Source organism: Tachypleus tridentatus, chromosome 6, assembly GCF_004210375.1.
Source record: "Tachypleus tridentatus isolate NWPU-2018 chromosome 6, ASM421037v1, whole genome shotgun sequence".
In the NCBI taxonomy this organism is placed as follows: Eukaryota; Metazoa; Arthropoda; class Merostomata; order Xiphosura; family Limulidae; genus Tachypleus; species Tachypleus tridentatus.
Window position 1 is genome coordinate 75,691,609 of NC_134830.1, and position 20,288 is coordinate 75,711,896.

General features: G+C 31.9%; 1 long non-coding RNA gene across 12 annotated transcripts in view; it reads left to right on the forward strand.

Moving 5' to 3' along the window:
- The window catches only part of LOC143252831 (uncharacterized), a 119,899-nt gene that overhangs the window by 10,001 nt on the left and 89,610 nt on the right, over positions 1-20,288 (forward strand). For 2 of the 12 annotated variants that reach the window (XR_013029177.1, XR_013029172.1), the window contains one exon: positions 2,183-2,672. The exons of 7 other annotated variants lie outside the window; for them this stretch is intronic. This is a non-coding gene — a long non-coding RNA (uncharacterized LOC143252831). Of the gene's footprint in view, positions 1-1,461; positions 1,485-2,182; positions 2,673-3,588; positions 3,768-20,288 lie in introns of those variants that run through there. 3 more of the 12 variants (XR_013029176.1, XR_013029173.1, XR_013029174.1) reach the window with 2 other exon arrangements.

Consider the following 20,288-nt stretch of genomic DNA (forward strand, 5'->3'; position numbering starts at 1 on the left):
CGGGTCGTAGAGTAAGCAACAAAAATATTGCAGGCATAGAAGCTGTTGTTTTAAGAGTTAACTTTAAAAGATAAAGAATGAAAAGAAAACAACAGCAGGTTTGAAAGTTTGTGAACAGAAAGTATGAGTTGTACGGATGCTTTGTTTTTACCTGTTGCTTCGCTGTCTATTGAACATTTAAGCTATTTCTCTACACTGCCTTAAAAGTCTTAAACATAAAAATATTTTGTAATACTTTTGTATTAAGAGTATAGCGTTAATTGTGATCTAATTACAACTTAGAGCTGAACAACTAAACATATATAATATCAGAATAATATCCAAAACACATCTAAGCTTTCCATTATTAGAAAGGTGCTTATGTTATATATCAGTTTCATACGAGTTCTTAGGATAAAATATCGAGTATACGTTTATCTCGTAAGAAGCACAAATCTGGTTTGTAAGTGAAATTGTTCCGCAAAAGTTCTAAATCATGAAAACAAAAATCAATATTTATAAAGCTTTTCACAAGTGTTAAAACCTAGTATAAGCATAAAATTGCAGTTAGAATTACTTATTCTAAATGAAATAGGAAAATCCCAGTAAACAAATACAAATATTCCCAGTATTGAGGTTACGTATTAAAAACAAGTTAAACCTGTTTTGTTCTCATTCGATATTTCCAAGAATGTCTTTATTAGTACAAATGTATCCTTGATAAGATACATATGCAGCTCTCTAACCGAAATTAATACGAAAAAAGCGTTTTTTTTTCTAAAATCGTTTGAAAAGTTCCCCTGTGTAACTTGATTTAGCTTTAGTTTCATTTTCTAACACTAGTGTACTAATTGTCATTGTTTTCAATTAAACACAAAGCAACACAATGGGCTATCTGTTCTCTGCCCACGACGGGTATCGAAACCCGGTTTAGAGCGCAGACATACTGCTGAGCCACTGAGAAGCTTAGTGTATTAGTGAAACAAATTACTTACTTCGTAGTCCCTTACCATACTCGTAGTAGAAGTTCTACAGAACACAATATCATGTATCCTGAAAAGAATTACAGCTACATTGTCTAAATACTAGTACCGATACTGTATCTGCTCCGTGACGACAATCAAATTAAAAAAATGAATTCAAAAGTTGATTAATTTCAAAATGTATATTCCGCTTAAAGTATTTTACAAAGCCAATGAAACTGATTAGTACAACAATAAATAACACAAGAGAAAAGGCTATCTGCGCTGGCTGTCCCGAGTTTGTCAATGCAAGACTAGAGGGAAGGCAACTGGCCATCATTACCCACCGCCAACTCCTAGGCTACTATTTTACCAGCGAAAAGCCATTTATTGAAGTTGTTGAACACAAGTGTGCTTGAATTAAAATCATCTATGATAAAGTCTTCATTATCTTATTCAGTTATATTATCTTTATCCTCCCACTATATTGTGTGCTCGGACTGTACTATGAAACGAAAAGACAGGGATGAGACACTTTTCGAGGTGAAGCAGTAGTTGTTTTCATAAATACGTAACAAATTTATGTCATCTAATGATTTGTGAGCATACAAATTAAATAACTATGAAACAAAATGATCTTGCGACACCTGTCATCTAGTGAGAATTTGTAAAGTTACCTTTACTTTAACAGTGAGTTGATAATATGATAGGTATTATTATTTGCACGATATCGGTTACATTTATAAATGTTATTGACACTCATCTATCTAAAATGATAGATCATTAACAGAAATATGATTATCATGTAAAAGATTTATATGAGGTGTCATATTTTTACGTTAAAGCGTTGCATTTCAAATATTATGATTTTTAAAACAAGGAATTTAACAATATGAAAACAAACAGTTTCATAATATGTTGTCTGTTCGGCTACAATCGTTGACTTATTCAAATAGAACCTGTGTGACAAATACTGTTACTCTACCTCAAGCCGCTCGGAATTGATAATGGAAGTACTATCATAAGTTTTACTAACTTTAGTATGACTCAGGGCATTTCAGTTCTAACTATGTCCATAAGAATTATGATATTTGAAAGAAGTTAATGCTGCATCAAAATATCTACGATATATTAGACATGGTTCTTAATACTATTTACAAAAAGCTTTAGTTGGAATCAACTTTCAGATAATGATGTAAAGTTGTAACCTATTTAGTGCACTAATTCAGTGCTCTTCATAGTGACAGAAGAAAATGTTACCAAGCACAGGACCCAAGGAGAAGTCCATAGCAATGCCATCTGTCTAGTGTTATTAAAAAAAGAAAAGAGAGTCCTTAATTAAAAGTTGAGGCACATATTTGAAATGAGATTTAGAAATTAATTTAAAATAATGTTTTTTATCACTCTTACTTATCCAATATTAACCGTGAAGTTATTCTGAAATCAAATTTATAAAATGCTATATTGATTGTATGAATACTAACCATTGTTCATATCACATATACATAAATATTTTTAAACGATTAAATCTATCTTAATTAAACTATTTTATATGTACTACATGTGCTTCATCTAATTCTATTATATTGTGTATATTCAAATTATTTACTTCTTATGTATATCACATATTTGGTGTAATTACAGATATAGTTTGTTTGTTTTGTACTCCTGGATTACCGATGACGGAATTTTGATGATTCTGAAACGTTTAATAAATGCTTTCTTTTACTACGTTCGTGCTCTGCTTTATTGTTTATATACAATACACATATATAACTATCTTAATTTAGCTATTTCATCTTTGTTACATATTTTACATTTTCATTTTGTATTCAGTGCACTCAGATTGTTTACTTCCAACAATATTTCTATGACAACTGAAGTATTTTATACTTTGCAATTTCAAACTGCCTGAAATTGAGTTAAATTTAAATTTAGATTTAGAAATTAATCAAATGTCAATATGTATCCAATTTATGATATTTGTAAACAATACTGTTGCACACAGTATTTTCTTATACGATTGTATTTTAATATACAAAGAATAACAACTTACAATAACGGTGCTCACAAATAATGATTTATGTAAAGCGATATAAAACTTGAAAAAATATTGAATCCTCGATTTGCTAAGCTTCCTTAGCATCCTTTTCAGTGTTCACGATTTGCAAGTCAATCTTGAATTGACGTAAATGCAATTCACTTCATCGAGAGCTAACTAGCTTCGAGTTCTTCATTCTTTGCTGGTCGCATGTCGAGTTTTTCATCACTGAAGCTATATAATGTGTTACGTATTATAATTTATCTCGGACCAGTTTCTGATTTATTATGTTACGTATTACGATTTCAAATAGCCTGTAATTTTTATTTTGATCAAGAAGTTAATTAAATGTCGACATCCACAAATTATGTGGTTTCCGTTAACAAGTTTGATCCACACAATCTTGTTTTTCAACACAAATATATTTCAATATACATATAGTAATACAATTTATTTTAACGGTTATTACAAATAGTTATTACCAATAACGATTTACATACAAAAATGTTTCAAACTGACAAACAATATAAAGTCTTCTATCTTGTTTTGAAAAAAAATATTTCTCAAGGTTACCGACGAGTGAATGTATGCTTTGTTGATACATAGATACAATCCACTTGAAAGGAAGATAGCTAGCTTTTTCTTTGGACGCCAAACATGGTTTACAGGCTGACGTTTCATCGAATAAGATATTCAATATCCTCATAAAAATACTAACGTCGGAAGTTAATACTCTGAAGTTGAATGTTTTGTACTGTTCGACAACTATAAACGTTCCTTCTCAATTATGTGTTGTTTTCCTATTAATAAGCATTTATCATAATTAGAGCTTTCGAGGTATATAGTATACTAATCATAACAAACCAACAATGTACAAAAGTATTCTTAAAAAGTTAAAATCTGTTTGCTTGGCACTTTTGGAGTATAGATGTAGAATAACATATTAGATAGTTGCCACCTGTGTAATCGTTTGCCAAATGTATTAATTATTGTACCTCACGAGCGACGAGGTAGGGTAGTTGAATTTCTTCAATCAATATTTTATCAATATATAATTCAAAAGGCATAAAAGATGCTACCTGTTTTGGTGAGTATTACATAATCTATCCAATTGAGGAACCATTCTTCTTTGTAATTTTTAATTCTAAAAAATATAACCACTACATGAACTTTTATCTTTTATACCTCTAATGTTGATCAATCAATAGAGACCCTAAGTTCACAATGTTGTTTTTATCATAACCTTTTTGCAATGTTTCGATAATAATCAATTACACTCATCAGATTCCAGATTGTTTTATTTTTTTCAAATTAAACTCTTTTAGTTTATTGTTATATTGTGGAAGTGTGATTTTTGGAAGGTTACTCAGAGTATTTAAAGACCTTTACTTTTTCCTTTGTTTAAAACTTTAATATAAATAAATTTTTCATAATGTTTCTGTTTTTTCATAAATAAACCGTGTTTGTTATAATTCAGTAATTCGTACTTTAAAGTGATTTGTAATTTACTCATTCTTTGTTCAAGTGGGTTAAATAATTGTTTTGATCTGTGATCTTCATTCTTATTCTATAAAAAAACATGTGTTAAAATCTGCATATATTGGACTTGTTTTTTGCAATTCTAATTAAATTTTTATGATGATTAGAAAGCGCACTGGAGTAGAAAATATCGTTAAATTACTACATTTTGTTATTCTCCGATTATAATATCACAATGAATATGAATATCGTCTACACCTACAGAGATATCAGTTATCTATTGTTCTCTCTGTTATTCGCTATGTAAAAATTTTGGTTGAAATGTTGATATTTCATTCAGTCTGATGATTTGGAGTTAATTCACTTATAAATCTAGAAGTACCACGATGAATGTTCAGTTATATAGGAGTACCATATACATCAAAGATAGCTACAAAAGTTGCAAAATTGTTCAAACGGGACACATTATATAAAAGAGAACTACTTAAAAAGTAATAATTGTTTTTTCGTAACCACCTCTATTTTCTTCAGCCCGGCATTGCCAAGCGTGTTAAGGCGTGCGACTCGTAATCTGAGGGTCGCAGGTTCGCATCCCGGTCGCGCCAAACATGCTCGCCCTTTCAGCCGTGGGGGCGTTACAATGTGATGGTCAATCCCACTATTCGTTGGTAAAAGAGTAGCCCAAGAGTTGGCGGTGGGTGGTGATGACTAGCTGCCTTCCCTCAAGACTTACACTGCTAAATTAGGGACGGCTAGCACAGATAGCCCTCGAGTAGCTTTGTGCGAAATTCAAAACAAACAAACAAACAAAGCAATGTGAGTTAATAACCAAGAAATAAAACACACGTCACTATTTTCATATATCTCTATATCCAAATGATTATTTTATAGCCTAATATCCGCCTTCGATACGTAGCTCGATATTCTGCTGTGCTTTAGAATGCAATATTTCTATTTGTAATTATTCACATAGTTTTTTCAATACTTTGTTATCTGACAAGTTACATTCATATTTGTACACTAATTTGCTTTAAAGCACTTTAAATACCCCATACAAAGTGTGTGTAACAATACAAACAGTCATGAAGTTTACAAAGAAGGAGAATTTGAACATTTCAACTTAACGGGTGTAGACCAGCATTTTTACTAAATAACAATATAAAGATGGCAAAGCTAAATAGGATATCTGCATCAATCTCTAGCTTTCACTTATTTACCAGAGGTGAAGCAGCAAGTTGGCAGCTCTCAAGCCCGCATAATAATTTAAATATAATTCTTCATTCTAAGTGATATTATTCAATATAATAAACCATATATGTTTTAAGTATCATTCAAAGTTGTTACCATGTTATCTTAATTTTTATAGATAACAAGGTGGTTTGGCCTGGCATGGCCTAGCGCGTTAAGGCGTGTGCTTCGTAATCTGAGAGTCGCGGGTTCGCGCCCGAGTCACGCCAAACATGCTCGCCCTCCCAGCCGTGGGGGCGTTATAATAATTCGGCCAATCCCACTTTTCGTTGGTAAAAGAATAGCCCAAGAGTTGGCGGTGGGTGGTGATGACCAGCTGCCTTCCCTCTAGTCTTACACTGCTAAATTAGGCACGGCTAGCACAGATAGCCCTCGAGTAGCTTTGTGCGAAATTCCAAAACAAACAAACAAGGTGGTTTCCTTACACTATACAACCTAGGGACAGCACATGCAGCTATAAAACGTGTTACACTGATGCCAATTATCAGCACTCTGAATGACCTTTAGTGTGACTCACGCCTTTGGCGTAAATTCACCATAAGTAAAAACTGTTGTTTTCGAAAACCCCTGACTTTCTTTCGAAATACATTTACATTTCAGGAATACTATTTCAATTACACTTTTTACACTCAAACACCCATATGGTGGTAAACACAGCATCCTTGATACAGGGCGAGATAAATACATTACGTTTTTTTTTCTATCAACCAAGACAAAACTATATACTTAAATTATTCGAATGCTTTTATGCAAAAAATGTTTTAGAACCAAAGAAAATGCTTTTAAACTAACCAGTTTTGACCATTCCAGTTTGCTACAATCATAACCAAAGTGCTTGGCCTTCAATGTGACCTTAATATTGGAGCTACAATCATAAAAAGCAAGACGCAACAGGTTTGATTTGAATTTCGCGCACAGATACACAAAGACGTTCTACTCTAGCCGTTTATAATCTAGCAGAGTAGGGCAAGAGGGAACGTAGCTACTGATTACTACCAACCGCCAACTCATGGGGTCACTTTATAACGTTACCACGGCTGAAAGGGCAAGCTAATTTAGTATATTTGGTAGGACGAAGATTTAAGGATTAGAAGTCAACCACCTAACCACATGGCCATGCTGGGTCAACACAACAAGAAAACACAACCGTAATTAAATCTTACGTAAATAAAATAATAATTTTGTACAATATGTGCAATAATGCACTGCAATAAATATAGATTAGACAAAACTCTTTAAGTGATATATATGACACATACTGTTATTAAAATTGTATATCAAGACCTAAGTTGGGATAGTAGAATTTCTATTTCTAAAATGTCACGGTCTACCAAAGCATGAAGACATGAGTATGGTGTTGTGGCAGTGATCGCAGCTTTTCAGTATATTACTGAGACAGTTGCAAACATTGAATGTAAATCAGAGGATAATAATGCTCTGTGTACAAACTCTCGATTGTAGATGTGGAAAATTCTCATGCAAGGTTCTATTCGTCACTATTCACAGCATTCAAATATTCAACCTAGAAACCAAAACACAAAACAAAGATTTATAGGCTGGCTCGGATCGAATAAAGACAGGTTAGATTTTTAGTATAGGTGGAAGATTCGGAGGATGTTCAATCTCCTAATATAATTGTCTGTAATCTTATATATTTAAACACGGCTGGTATGTGTAGAGAAAGCACTAGAGGAGCGAACAACGTTTCGACCTTCTTTGGTCATTATCAGTTTCACATAGAAAGAAAGAGTTACTGACCGGTAGCTGACCACATATTTGAAGATGGTTAAGTAAATAAGTGTAGGAATGTAGAGGGCGTGCTTATATGTTAGATATATTTATTAATACAGGTATAAAGGTGTTCGTTTGTTCTGGCTTATTTTGGGCTTGAGTTCTTGTACAAGTAAGGCTTCTTTAATTTTGCGTTTATGTTTGTTTCTTTATTTAGTATTTGGGTGTTTTTATGATTATGTTGTGTTTATTTGATTTGCAGTGTTCGAAAACGTGTGACGGTGACTTTTGTGTACTTTGAATCTGGTTTCCATTTTTTTACTTGTTTCTCCAATACATTAGTCGTGGTATTTATCACATTGTATTTATAAATAATGTTGGTGTAGTTCTTACATAGTACATACCTTAGTTTTGTGCCTGGCTTTTGAATAAATTTGGTATTAACTGGAATTTCATATTTTGTTACCAGTTTTTGCCAAATGTTGGTTATTTTTCTGTTGATGTCGGGAGTATATGGTATGCAACAGTATATGGTTTCGTGATTTCTTTTAATTCATGGGATACATCTACTTTTGTTAGTTGATTTTGCTTTTTGTCTAAGTGTGTGCATGTAATGTTTTCTTCGGTTTATGGAGGAAAGTTATTGATGTTGATGAAGTATTGTTTAATTTTGTCTAGTTCGTCGTTATTTTCATCTGATGAGCATAGTTTTATGGCTGTGTTTAGTTGGTTTTTTAGTATGTTGAGTTTTTGTTTTGTTTCTGGTGCTGAGTTCAAAGGAATATATTGTCCAGTATGAGTGATTTTTCGGTGGATTCCTGTTTTAAATTGTTTATCGGTTCTTGTAATTTTGAGGTTAAGAAAAACTATTTGGTTAGTTTTTCGTGTTCACAGGTGGACTTAATGTTGGGATGTATAGAGTTAAGGTGATTGAAAAAATCTAGACCAATAATGTCCACATACGAATCATTCAATTACAATATTGGTAAATACATGGCATGGGCATTCTCCAAATATGTAACATCAGCCAGCTCATTCATCAAAGACTCCTTTAATTTCAAATCTAACCTTAATCAACTTAACCATAAAGCCATAATGGCCAGTTTCGATGTCATATCCCTCTTTACAGAAGTTCGAAATTCTGAAGCCTGGAAGATGGCCTAAGAACTCTATATCCGAGACCCTAATCCATCAATATACATTCCTAGCAACCAATTAGCAACCTTCATAGAATTCACCACGATAAAGACAAGCTTTATGTTTAACAATCACAACTATATACAAACAAATATCTCCAGTTCCAGCCAATATTTATTATGACACAAGTAGAAATACAAACATTTAACGCAGCATTACATCCAATTCTATATTGGTACAGATATGTAGACGACACGATTGCGGGATTCACATACTTAATTTTTTCAATTACATTAATATAAATGACAGTTTTCTCCAAGATGTCTGACTGGTCACGGATATTAAGGTAAGGATATTAAATATTTAATTCAAATGAAGTACGAAACAACTATTATTAATCTAAAAAGGACCTTAGAAGGTCAAGATGTCACGATCCCTTTGTAGCAAAAAAACACACACAGGCAAAGAAGGGAAAATGGATGTCGATTTTCTGCCTATGAAGGCAGAAGACTATTCTAGCATGTGACAAGTAAAAATAAGAACGATTACAGGTATAGCACTGAAGCACTAGAATACACAGCAGAAATATGACCCCCATTCGCAACTACAGTGATTTAATTGGATGCTTCAGCACAAGACATCTTATGTAACATTTTCTCGGTGTTTCACTTAGGAAAATTCCATAATATGAGAGTTATGTGACCTGACCGAAAACAGACCAGGGTTGACAGGTATAAAGATCACTCTCACCGTCTTTGCCCCGTCCCCTCAAAATGTACAGGTAGAAGGCTCACAATAATATGTCTTCATACCACTATCTTCTAAAACATCAGGTTATATCTGAATATTTAGTTGCACACAATTCAAATTCACGAATTTGGCATTTATAAGAAAGTGGGTGGATTGTTTGTTTGTATTTAAGCACGAAGCAACACAATGGGCTATCTGTGTTCTGCTCACCATGGGCATCGCAACCTAGTTTCCAGCATTGTAAGGTTGTAGATCTACTGGGCCACTCGGGGGGGATAAAAAAGATTAGAACTAAAAGCAAGAGATATAAACGTAGAAAGTTGGTGTTTCCTATTCTTCGGTACAAAAGTTCACCAAATAGTTTCAATGCTCTGCATTTTATCTTCCCTGGAAAAATGATTATGTAGACCATAACAATCACTTCTGTGAAGGAGTAAAGTGTGTTAAGAAGTTGAATTGAATGGGAATCTCCTGTGAGTCTTTGATGACAAAAGAAACCCGTGTGTTTGTATGAAATATATTTAGTTGTCAGTCAGCAGACCCGTCTACACCCCTTTTGATAAGAAAATGTGACGTTTTGCTTTTATTCTTATCAGATAATTTGCGAAGGGTAAGGCCATGAAGTACAAATGAGCTCTAGTAATCCGTCATGGTCGTTTTAACGTTCCGCTTATTTCATCTAAGTGTTAAAGTTGCTATGAAACAACGTGAAAGGTCAGTGCTTTACGATCACACTCACTTTTACTTTTTCAAGACGTTTTCACTGTCAAAAGCTCAACACATTTGGAACAGAATAACAACGTCAAGTTATGTTGCCATCATACTCGAACATTAGAATCACAAAATGTCTACATCACCTGTTAAAGATATGTTATGCTGGCATTTATATGTTCGTATTGAAAACTCACCAGATGGAAAAATAGTAAGGAATCAACTCCAGAGCTGTCAGAAAACTTTTTGAGGTCATTAAAACTCTTAAATTTGAAATGTTTTAATGCTGATCTGAGAAAAAGGTTAAAATGATTTTACAGCCTGTAAAAATTTAAATGTCATAGTTCAAATGAAGAGCGACAGTGTCTTACTTTGTACAGCCCGGCATGGCTAGGTGGGTTAAGGCGTTCGACTCATAACCTGAGGATCGCGGGTTCGAATCCCTGTCGCAACAAACATGCTCGACCTTTCAGCCGTGTGAGCGTAATAACATGACGGTCAATCCTTTTATTTGTTGGTAAAAGAGAAGCCAAAGAGTTGGCGGTGGGTGGTGATGACTAGCTGCTTTACCTCTAGTCTTACACTGCTAAATTAGGGAGGGCTAGCGAAGGTAGCCCTCAAGTCGCTTTGTGCAAAATTCCAAACTAACAATCATTAATGCAATTGTGTCCATGTTTGTACGGAGAAATTTAGAAAATTAAAGGTTATAATTGATTATTTTAACTGTAAGATAAATATTAGCAGTGAAAATCAATCTCATATAGAATTTACTCGTTTGTAAGATCTTCGCCATATTCTCTCTTTTTGAAACAGCTTTCTGTTTTTTGATACTGTGTCATATATTTCTTTTAATGTTTTAACGTATATTTTAGGCCTTCTAAGCTGTTATTTTTCTTCGAAGCTGCAGTGTATCTTATAGAAGTAACATTTTGATTGGAATGCAAATAGATTTGTCTCTCAGTGAGAGAGCGGTAAGTCTAAGAAATTATAACGCTAAAATTCATGGTTGGATTCCACACGATGGATACATTAGATAGCCCAGTGCATATATTCTAAAAAAAAACAATTCAGTTAGGTTTATAAAATACCAACTCACAGAGTATAAGATAAGAACGTTGTTTTCAAGTAAATAATTGTCGATATAGCTATTAAGTTAAATACTTTGTTCTTGTATACTTATGTTTTAACAAATTATTTTAAGTCTAACGTCTCTCAACTAATACGTGTAATGGATGTTGATATTGGCTCACCGATTTATTAAACTTAAAGGTGTTTCCATGATAACATGAAATATGATATAAGAGAAGAATTCTAAAACACGCCACTGCGTTTCACCTCTTACTTTTTTGTTAGGATAAAGACAAAATGAGGAGTCTTTTGTGATTTGAGAATAAGCATCTAAGGTATATGATCCATTTAGAGTTTAAAATTACATTTTGAATTATAACAGTTGATAAGAATTTCACTCCGCTTTACAATATACACATTTTCGTTTGTTGAAACAATATTCGTTTCTCTATATTGAGTAGAATGAAATATTGAAAGCGCATTCCTTCATGAACTTTAAGAGTACATTTGTTTTCTCTATATCATATTTTAAATACATGTAAAGTATTATAAATCGACATACTACACATTGAAATTGTAAACAGCAAGTTACAAAAAGAACGGGTTTAAATAATTAGAAAATAAAAAATTGCTTCGGCTCATATTGACCTTGGATATAGAGCTGCATATACACATATATATATATAATGTCACACACAGATTCGTAAATGATAATCAAGTAATTTTTATTGTGTAAAAAACATATTGCTTTTCTCACTAATGAGGAGTTCTAGGAATTACCGAATGCAAAGAAAACAGGTTCTTAACTTTGTATTACGTAACCTTAATATTGTATGGGAAAAGTTGTTTCATTTAGAATTAGTTATTCTAATTTCAAGTTTACGCTTGGGGTAGATTTTAACACTTGCAAAGAGCTTTATGAATATTCGTTTTACGATGTAGTAATTTCGCGCTAAAATTACATTTACAATCTTGGTTTCTCCTTCTTACTAAATAAACGTGTTTTGTATACCTGAAAGTATACCATAGGAAAACTTATAAAATTGATATCTGACATAAACACCTCTCCAATTATCGAAAGTTTATTTATGTTTTGGATATTGTTCTGATATTCTAAATTTAAGTTGTTCTGCTATAAGTAGCAATTATTGAACTTTATACACGTAATATAAAATCATTACAAAACTATTCTTTCTTTTTTCCCAATGCCCGAAAAAAAAAAAACAGTGGTTTTAATTTTTTCATTAGTATTTCTTAGAAACATTTGTGCTTGGAATTTTTAAAATAAAATATGATGCAATCCTAACAAAACAGTATAGAAAATTTAATATCTTAATAGGACGATAAAAACAACTGGAATTGTGTTTCATGTCATTTGTTGATAATACAAATTACGCAATTAACAAAGCCACTAACTTGCAAAACATGCAGTAGTGTTATTAATTTCAAAATCGTGGAATTTAATTTTTGTGAACCTATAATCATAGCAGAATTCTTAAATATAAAACAAGTAGCAGACAAAATTCTCCGTGAGAATATGACATAAAAAGGGACGGTGTGACATTAATAAAATAATAAATATATATATATCATCAAATATGTAAGTATTTATTATGGAACAGCCTGTGTGAACTTTCACGAAAAGGCGGCAATTATGTGAAGCTCTGGTTACAACTGTGGTAGCAACAGTTCAGGCGGTGATTTTAAAGTGATTTTCACAGCTTGAATTGTAACAACGAATATAGAAAATAATATTCGTCTTGCCATATGTGTGCTAACGTAACTGCACTAGCCTGTGTGGATTTTGTCGTGAAAGAGAATTGTTTACATTTAACCTAACGTACGTGAAATTATCACTAATTGTATTGTAATAAAAGAGAAGAAAAGAAATAATTCGTTTTCTCATTTGGTTTGTCTTTTGAAAAAAAAAAAAGAATTATTTGAAACGCTAGATTTCTCAGTAGTAAGTAATAATGCAAGGAAACTTGGTACATACATTTCGCATGTTTTGAAATTATATATTATTTTAAAGAAGTGGATGTGGCTTGTGCGCTGTCTGTTTAATGTCGAAATTTATCGCCAGCAAGTCAAAGATAACTGTTTTAAAGAATACAGCAGCTATACAAAATCTAACAATAATGAAATATTAAATATGCCTGTTGTTGTTTTTTTGTACATTTATAATGAAAAAAACATTTGGTATAGCAAGTGGTATTCATGAAAAAAGTGAAAGTGAAAGTCAAGTTTGTATACCATATTTTATACCTCACAAAACCCTTGTAATAATTTCAAATGTTATCTCTCTGGTAGACATGATACAAAGTTATATGTTATCAACTAGGATAGACGTCAAAATAGGCAAACATCTATCAATAATACTATATTTTGAGTATTATGAAAGCGTAATGTTTTGGTGAGAAATGCTGAAAGGTGAAAAAGAAGAGGTATCGAAGCCCAATATTTATGATACCAGTCGTAACTCACAAACATATGAGAGTTTTCATGCCTTTCTCTTGAATTTTCCTTTTTCTATCAATTTAATGCACGATGTTTAAGCTGATTGTTCATCTGGGACTTCATTATTCAAATTAAAAGTATTTTTAATTCTTAACAGCTACTTGTTGTCTGCACTATCAATGTCTTTAAGCATTTTCTAGAGAATACAACATCATAGTTATTGTGTTTATATAATTCACAAGTACGTTCGTTTCTCATTTTAAACCACTTACTTAAAAATATTATATAGATAAATATGCGCTTTGAGAGAATAATATGTCTCGCTATTCGGCAAAACAAAAAGTACCCTAAAGTAGTCGGTATGTGTTGTTCACCAGTTGTCTTCCCGCTAGTCTATCAGCTGAAAAATAAGGGTGATTAGCACAAATATCGTTTGCATAGCTTTGCGCGTATATCTAAGAACAAAGATAAAAGTATGAGATCTACCCACAGAGAATATAGCCTGTATATATTTCACACTTACCAAACAATTAACATATTTTTACATATAACCCCTGGCAATATCAAGTAACTTTAAACAAGTTGAAAGAAAGTTCTCGCAGCCATAGAAACAGGTTTGACGTGCTTTGTTTGTTCGTTTTGTAACATCGTGTAAATCTACACGAAGAAGATTTGCACTAGTCGTTCCTAATTTAACAGTCTAGACTAAACGGAAGGCAGCTAGTCATTATCATCAACCGCCAAATCTTGGGCTACTATTTCACTAGCGAATATTTGGATTGACAATCACCTTATAATACCTCTACGGCTAAAATGGCGAGCATGTTGGTGTGATAGGGGTTCGAACCTCAACCCTCAGGTCACGAGTCAATCACCTTATCCACCTGGCCATGCTGGGTCATTGACAAGCTTGAATATTATATTTTCAACTGAACGGCTTGTTTGTATGGAAGTTTATTTTTTAGCTTTATGAATAATGAAGTGGATATATTAATATTGTTTTCGTTAATTGGTAATTTCAAACAGAACCATCAAATCTTCAAACAGACTTATCAATAATCTATAACTGTTGAATAAATAAAGAGTAACCATTCAGTAGCTTGTACTGAATTTGCAGTTAATTTTAACGTAAGAGTGGAATTAAATGGTAAAATTAAAACGCCCATTCAGCCAAAACTGTGGGACATGTTTCGCGATATATCACAGCACAAATATGCAATAATTACACATTTACAAAATATGAAGGAAAATAAGAATGCGTGAAATTTTTAATGATGTATCTTGACATTTAGGGCATATGAGAGATAAAATTGTTTCAATATTTTACTAACCGATTGTCATAACTCATAACTGCGAGATTTTTTATGAGCGTACAAAATGAGAATTGCTTCATTCTAAATGTTTCAAAGACTTTATCTGCTTTAAGTATATAAGTAGATAACTTTCCACTGGATATTATACTTACTTTATGAATATATGTACATATAAAAGCTTGCAGAATGATTTGGAATCAAGAATACCACAAAATTATTTAATTTCACTTTAACTCGGCATCGAAAGGTATTAAATTAAAACCAGAAATAAGAAAATATACATTTTGTATCCGTAATCATAGTTAGAAAATTTCGAAAATATAGAGAATAGATAAGGCAAAACGCAGTTAGTGTTTATATGTTCCCGTTAAATTGAAGCCAGTTTTGTCCAAGAATGTAAAACTTAACGATTTCCTGAAGATGACAAGAAATTGTTTTTTTTTTCATAATTTTTACCTAGCGTTTCTGTTATGATTTAATGTCGAAAATCTACACTAAAACAAAATTAACATCCGGTTTCAAGCAAGTGAATTAATCCTGACAAAGAAAGATACAAACCTGTTTTAAACGAACTATTTCTTTAGTTTCTATCTAGCTCACAAGTTCTAATCAATAGTTGTTTAAGATCAAATACATAATTTATAACCGTTATCACAGTTTTTAATCGTTTTAATACTGCCTACCTATTGAGAATAAATCCAGGTAGAAATGACAGTTATCAACATCTCTAAATTTGTCAAGTCACGTTTTATAGCTATTATGGTTACTTTATTAACATTACGTGTTAGATTATGCTCGTGAACTTCTACTAATTTAGACTGGAAGATCCTCTATAGTACATTTGATAATAAAAAAAAGTTTTTGAAAAACATTCTACATCACATTTGAAACTTAGTTTCAAATATGTTTGAAACACATTGAGTATTTTCAAAATCTTCTGTCATAAGGATATTAATTGCATTATGGATTTTAGGAACTTAAAGATACAAAAATATTTGTATCCAAGTGTTTAATTTTCTCTTTATTGGAGACAAAGGTTCTAAAGTAATTCCTCTTTATGGCACGAAAGTGTGTGTGTGTGTATGTGACGGTAATTAAATCTTTATGAAAATACCAAATACCGAAGTCTAAAGGTAGATGAATGTTTCACGTTCGTCTCACTTGTATAAGTCAATATTAAAATACTCAACTTTTTTGATACCTCAATTATAACGCTTAAAGAATATTAAACAAATTAGTATGCCACACGCCAGGGTTATGAATTATTAAACTTCAAGTCTGTATGTCATTTGTTACGAATTTGAAAAATATTTTACCTATATTTAGGATACCACTAAAGCGATTTACTTAAGTATGTACAAGTGTGAGTGTATCGATTTACAGATTTTTACCTCCGACAAGTCACTTTCACTTTCCATATTTGTCGTCCCATTATTATTATTATGATATTCACATACCATAGTTTCATTTTACTAAACCATCGACAAAAATTATTCTGAAACATTTCTTATGTATTTACAAAAGTATTTTAATGTATAAGTATCTGAGTCTCATATATTTCAAACTAGCCGTTTAATGTGCCCACAGATATATTTTTTCAAATTGTAATAGTTTAAATTCATCTAAATATTAGTGTTTGACCATTTATAAATTTAGAACTACTCATTTTTTTAAATAACGCTTATTTATTGTTTCTGTTATTATTTAGTTTAAGGTAAAATAACTGCATTTACATTAAAACAAAATTAACATCTTGCATCAAGCAAGGAATAACTTTCTGCTCAGCGAAAAATACACCATTTTGCTTTCCTTACAAATACTGTAACAGTTGACAGGTTTGCACGATACAAGCAGTGGCCTCAAATCTCGTGAATATTCTTTATTATAAGTGAGCATATAATGTTTTGGATTGGTAACGGTTGTGAATTATCACAAAAATATTGTGGTGTTTGTGGTCAATTGTCGTAAACTACCAGTGTTTACGTTTCAACAAAACTAAAATTGTTTTTCTCTTCACTGAATTAATCTTCTTAAAACTGTTATACTTATTGTGTGATAAAACTTTATATTCTGTCTTTTCTTACCTAACGAGATTTTATGCGAAGGCCTTCATCGTCACAGAGCTTTGCAACACAATTAATTTATGTCTTGGAATTGTGCACACATCCCACAGTAGTTCAGCGGTATGTCTGTAGACTTAACAACGCTAAAAAACCGGGTTTCGATACCCGTGATGGGCAGAGCACAGATAGCTCATTGTGTAGCTTTGTGCGTAATTCAAAACAATAAAAACATATAATTGTGCATAAGAAGGAGTCTAATTTTTTATAATTGTTTCTGTTCAATTGATACACATATTTAGTTAGACGTCGTAAACATTTTACTTAAAGTGAGAAAACATTTAAATATTTTACTGAATAAAAAAAATAACTGTAAAATCATAATGTGTACAGTAGCGTTACAGAGAAATTTGACAAATAAGAAGGTAATAACACCCTATTATTAGTGGTGGTTCATTATAAAAGATTACATATATGTCTGTGTGAAAATATTTAGAAGTAAAAGGTATGGTAAGTTTTACTGGGGAAAAACCTGTGTTCTTTAAAAGTACTTCTTCATATTACCTATGTAACTTTGTCTCCTTGAACCTGTTTCGTGATAATATATCATCTAGACATATCTGCGTTTTTGTTCTAACATTCGAATAAACAATGTTATTTTTATCTAACAACAAAAACATATTTTTATACTAAGTTATGTATAGTTCCTAGAAGCACTGAATGCAAGCAACGCACTTCAATATTTTACTCAACATGTTCTACAACTTTTCGGAACATAACATCAACACTGGGAAGAGTTGTTTCTATACGGGGGTTTCCCACTTGCTTCAAAATAAGTGATTCTACCTTCATTTGGCTATCTCTAAATAATTAACAATTATTGTAATCCTTAAAAAATCTTAGCATTTTTCTTAGATGTCCTTCTTTCGTATTATAAGTTCTTTCATAATCCAGACTTCCTTTATCAAAAGATTCACGCGTAATATGAAAACATCAACTTTACGTACTTACAATCATCATTAGTTTGTTTAAATTTCGAATATTGTTTGAACATATTTTGGGTGCTAAGTTTCACATCAGACATATATCATAGTACCAATTAAAACGCATTTTGACCAATAGCATAAGATACTTAATATAAGAACATAAACATACTTATAACGAATGATTGTGAGGTAATGAAACAAATAAACAGTTTAATTTGTTAACAAAATAGTTATCAAACAGGAACAAAAAATATTTATACAACTTTCTATTCGTGTTTACAACGTCTAGTTGAACATATCTTCAAGCTTAATAAAATGAATGAAACTCCTAATTGCAACATTTTTTTTGGTTCTAACTCTGCGATAACTCTAACTAATCCAGAACCATTGTTTCCTATGATTGACTGATACAAAAGCTTCCACGAATAGTTTCACCACAAACTTGGATTTAAAAGACAGTTTTCAGAAAAAAAGTATTACATTCTTGATCACACTTTATGTAAACAAAAGTATCACAAATAATAAATATTTAAATACCAGTTGGAACATATGAAATCTCATATCACGTTGAGTGTAATAACAATATTTTCAGATGCTGGTGCGATTTTAACTATTTAGATCGTTTATTAAGTTTGTTTGCAAATAGCTATCTATAAAAGACCTTTAACTATTTGGAATGTTATATTCTTGTACAAATGAAGAAGTACTTTTATCCAGCACAACAAGAAATTTGGAATTTTTACCTCCCATACGTATGTCTGTTCCGTTGATCATGTGATAAATCAAACTTACCTTTCAAGAAATACTCATTTTGGCTTTATTTACATCACACTGAAATCTTTGTGCTTTTAAAATACGATAAATATTAGAATCGGTTATTCTGATGGATGTAAGAATTTCAAACATGCTCAAATACAACTGAATTTCTAACAAAAACAAAAGACAAAGTATATGAATGAATGAATAAGTAAATCAAGCACGTTCATCGTTCTTACAAATATCATCAATATCCGCATATACTTAACGTGCACTTCTTTTCCAAAACGTTTTCTGTTCAAATTTGAAATGCACATTATGCGAAGGAATGGTATTGTTACAGTATATTTATGATGACATTTTCAGAAGGAAGATGATATCAATATTCAATTGTATTCACTGTTCAATTGTTGTTTATATATATAAGACATTATATAAAAAAATATTATATACAAATTATAAGTGATCTTAAAATCAGAATTCATTTTTTGATTAAGTGACACGATTTATTTGTTGGCAACGGTATTCACTGAGACGGATACGTACCGTGACTCATCAGTACAACAATACACATTTCGCTACACAAGTACCAAATATCTGTTATTATTGCTCTACACGCTATACATGGGCATTTCGAGTCCAAAAATTATAGTGTACTTTGTACCCGGGTTCTGATGGTGATTGTGAACGGCCAGCTCTTATCGTGTTATGAAAAATAACTTCAAGAGAAGAGAGTGAGGAAAGCTGAGGTTAGTGTACGGAGATTAAAGAACCTTTCGGTGTGTTCTTGCACAACTTATTATCCAAATATAATTTTATTACTAGTCCAACACACTTTACGTGGACGATCACTCCCACTTTTTCCCTATGTGTGTGTGTCTCTTTCAGGGTCATTGTCGTTTTGGTATAATGTTAAACCTCTCCAAACAAATAAAGATTATCAGAGAAACAATAAAGTGAAAGTAAAGTGTAGTAAATATTTTAAAAAGCAAATTTCCCTTGTTTATCCCTTAACAATTAATTACTGTAAATGAAATGGAGAAAATACAGCAAACAATCAACTCTTCTTAGTACTGATGTTATAAGTAGCAGAACTTGTTTAATAAAATATGCAAAAACGCTGTTTGCATTCTAAACGTTCAAGAACTGCTCTTAAAATAGTATAATAATAGATGTTTGGTATTAAATAAACGTCATTTGTTCATCCTTCATGAAACTGTAAAGTTGTATATATATATTATTAATCAAATCTAGTACTCCTCACAATGGCACAGCGATATGTTTACGGAATAACATCGAAACTAGTGGTGAGCAGAGCACAGACAGCCCATTGTGTAGCTCTATGGTTAATTAAAAGCAAATAAATAAGTCTAATGCATTAGTAGTGTATATTTGTCTGGGCTTTCATTTCGCAAAGCCACATCAGCCTATCTAAATTCCAACGAAAGGAATCCAACCACTGATTTGAGCATTGTACTAACAGGGGATAGTATGTATGTAAAAAATTGTATATGTTTTTCGTGTAAAGCTGCATGCTAGCTATCCCAAATTTAACACTGAAAGACTCGAGGGAAATGTAACTAATCATCAGTACTCACTGCCAACCCTTA